Source organism: Hyla sarda, unplaced genomic scaffold (assembly GCF_029499605.1).
Source record: "Hyla sarda isolate aHylSar1 unplaced genomic scaffold, aHylSar1.hap1 scaffold_3512, whole genome shotgun sequence".
In the NCBI taxonomy this organism is placed as follows: domain Eukaryota; kingdom Metazoa; phylum Chordata; class Amphibia; order Anura; family Hylidae; genus Hyla; species Hyla sarda.
Genome location: NW_026610276.1, coordinates 11702 through 14967, shown reverse-complemented (window position 1 = coordinate 14967; position 3266 = coordinate 11702). Strand labels below are relative to the sequence as shown.

Genomic DNA, 3266 nt, shown 5'->3' with positions numbered 1-3266 from the left:
AGCACTGTGCTGTGATGTCACTCAATACCACTGACATCACTAGGTGTAAACAACATCTCTCCTTTGCTGTGTATGTGACTATGGAGCTGTTTGGTGATGTCGTCTATTACGGCCTTCATAGAAGCAACAGGAGATTGTTGCATCCATCTTGAACCCTCAGAACTACAGTGCTATGATGTCACTCACTTCCACAGGCCTTGCAGAGTGTAAACAACAACAACCCAGCTTTGTTGTGTATGTAACCAAAGGGATTTGTGATGTCACCTAGAACCTTCACAGCAGCGACAGCTTTATGAGGAGCATCAGCACTGCTCTGCCTGAGCAGAACCATCACCGCCATAGGTTGTCAAATAACCCGGATTTAACCCACACAGGTAAGTCCAATGGGGTGCAGGCATGTCCTCTATGCTTACAGCTTCCCGTGGGTGTTGGTTTGATACCGTTTGGGGACAGCCAAGGAGGCATCTGCAGGCAACAAAGGTAGGTGTGTGCTTGTGTGTGTGTTTCCTATGCAGATCCTAAGCCCAGTGTCACATGCAAGTAGGAGGAGTAAGAAGGGTTCCTGGCAAATCCGGGTTATGGATTGCATTTAAAAAGGCCCCGTGGGAGTGCAATGGGCCCCTGTCTTGCTGCTTAGCAATAATGGTATGGGTTTAGGTTCTGCTGTGTGTACTGGTGGTTGACTGCCCCCCAGCCCAGAGTGTGCATGGAAAATTGTCTGGCAGCCTCCCTGACAGCAAGCAGTGATAGTGCCCATGAAGGGGACCTTGTTGGGCCCGCCCCTTTCACGGTTATCGCTTCTCGGCCTTTTGGCTAAGATCAAGTGTAGTATCTGTTCTTATCAGTTTAATATCTGATACGTCCCCTATCTGGGGACCATATATTAAATGGATTTTTGAGAACGGGGGCCGATTTCGAAGCTTGCTTCCGTCGCCCTATGCATTGACCCGATATGGCAGTATCTTCGGGTACAGTGCACCACCCCCTTACAGGGTTAAAAAGAAAGATTCCTACTTTCATTGCTACCTGCTTGCTGGCTAGCCAGCTAGCCAGCCCTGTGGGCCTTGCTGCTGCTGCAGCCAATAAACAAAAGGTGGTGCTGCTGCTGCTTCTGCTGCTTCTGCTTCTGCTTGTGTCTGGCCCCTGTTGGAGCGTCCAGGCACAGGACTTCTGCTGCTGCTGACTAAATGGCCTCCTTAATTGGATCATTTGAGTAGCCAGCACACCTGTGCAGGTAGGGCATGACATGATAGGCAGCTGCCTTGATAGCGGGTGGGTGCTGAATGTTCCTAATTGACAAAATAAGATTAATGCTTATGAAGAAATATAAAATCTCATCCCTTCCCCAATATCGCGCCACACCCCTACCCCTTAATTCCCTGGTTGAACGTGATGGACATATGTCTTTTTTCGACCGTACTAACTATGTAACTATGTAACATAACATGGGGGGGGGGGGGGTCTCCTGGCTGTTCACACAGGTGTGTCATTGCTGTACATTGACCATGCATTGCTTCTGTGGTATTGCAAAGGCAAAGACAAATGCTTCCAGCCATCCATTGCACTAATGGATTGGTCATCAGCTGGCTGTCTATGTCCCGCATCAATATAGACCAAAGTACAGAGGGTTAGGCTATGCTATTGTGCACCTACCTGATGCATCAGAAGGTGCGAGGCCCTTGCTAAATTCTGTGCACAGACTTTGAGATCTATGCTTTAGACTGTATCTAAACCTGCTCCAACATGGACTGACATTCTGGCCTACTTTCAGCCGATGCGACTTGTCTGTCGCTGAACAGTCGCTTTTTATGTATTCAGCACCTATGTATAATGTTGTAAAAATGCTCTAGAAGCTAAAGTCGCAGAAATGTCACACATATTTGGCCTGCAACTTTCTGTGCGACAAATTCAGACAGGAAAAATCAGTATAAATCCTTAGAAAATTATCCCCCAGTGTCTCCATCTGCTGGCGGTATTGAATAAGCATTGCTGCACTGATGGGGTATGCATTAGACGAAAAAAAAGAAGAAAAAGAAGAATAATACGCCCAGAAAAGAGGCGAAAAGGAGAAAAACGTAAAAAAACGTGAAAAAAAAGTAAGAGGAAGAGAAGGGAAAAAAAGGTGGAAATGGGTTTAAAAGTGATTTCGGCGGAGAAATATATATATATATATATATATATATATATATATATATATATATATGCGCACACACACACATAGATATAAACGTATTCTCCGTTGAGATATTGCAGCCGCTGCTGTGTCCAGGCCCAGGAGCCTTAGCACTGTGCTGTGATGTCACTCAATACCACTGACATCACTAGGTGTAAACAACATCTCTCCTTTGCTGTGTATGTGACTATGGAGCTGTTTGGTGATGTCGTCTATTACGGCCTTCATAGAAGCAACAGGAGATTGTTGCATCCATCTTGAACCCTCAGAACTACAGTGCTATGATGTCACTCACTTCCACAGGCCTTGCAGAGTGTAAACAACAACAACCCAGCTTTGTTGTGTATGTAACCAAAGGGATTTGTGATGTCACCTAGAACCTTCACAGCAGCGACAGCTTTATGAGGAGCATCAGCACTGCTCTGCCTGAGCAGAACCATCACCGCCATAGGTTGTCAAATAACCCGGATTTAACCCACACAGGTAAGTCCAATGGGGTGCAGGCATGTCCTCTATGCTTACAGCTTCCCGTGGGTGTTGGTTTGATACCGTTTGGGGACAGCCAAGGAGGCATCTGCAGGCAACAAAGGTAGGTGTGTGCTTGTGTGTGTGTTTCCTATGCAGATCCTAAGCCCAGTGTCACATGCAAGTAGGAGGAGTAAGAAGGGTTCCTGGCAAATCCGGGTTATGGATTGCATTTAAAAAGGCCCCGTGGGAGTGCAATGGGCCCCTGTCTTGCTGCTTAGCAATAATGGTATGGGTTTAGGTTCTGCTGTGTGTACTGGTGGTTGACTGCCCCCCAGCCCAGAGTGTGCATGGAAAATTGTCTGGCAGCCTCCCTGACAGCAAGCAGTGATAGTGCCCATGAAGGGGACCTTGTTGGGCCCGCCCCTTTCACGGTTATCGCTTCTCGGCCTTTTGGCTAAGATCAAGTGTAGTATCTGTTCTTATCAGTTTAATATCTGATACGTCCCCTATCTGGGGACCATATATTAAATGGATTTTTGAGAACGGGGGCCGATTTCGAAGCTTGCTTCCGTCGCCCTATGCATTGACCCGATATGGCAGTATCTTCGGGTACAGTGCACCACCC

The 3266-nt window shown here is 47.1% G+C and overlaps 2 non-coding genes across 2 annotated transcripts; both read left to right on the top strand.

Moving 5' to 3' along the window:
- Positions 1-793: 793 nt before the first annotated feature.
- LOC130331558 (U2 spliceosomal RNA) lies at positions 794-984 on the top strand. The gene has a single exon (XR_008874441.1). It is a non-coding gene; the product is annotated as a U2 spliceosomal RNA (small nuclear RNA).
- A 2091-nt stretch (positions 985-3075) lies between these two features.
- On the top strand, positions 3076-3266 carry LOC130331563 (U2 spliceosomal RNA). The gene has a single exon (XR_008874446.1). It is a non-coding gene; the product is annotated as a U2 spliceosomal RNA (small nuclear RNA).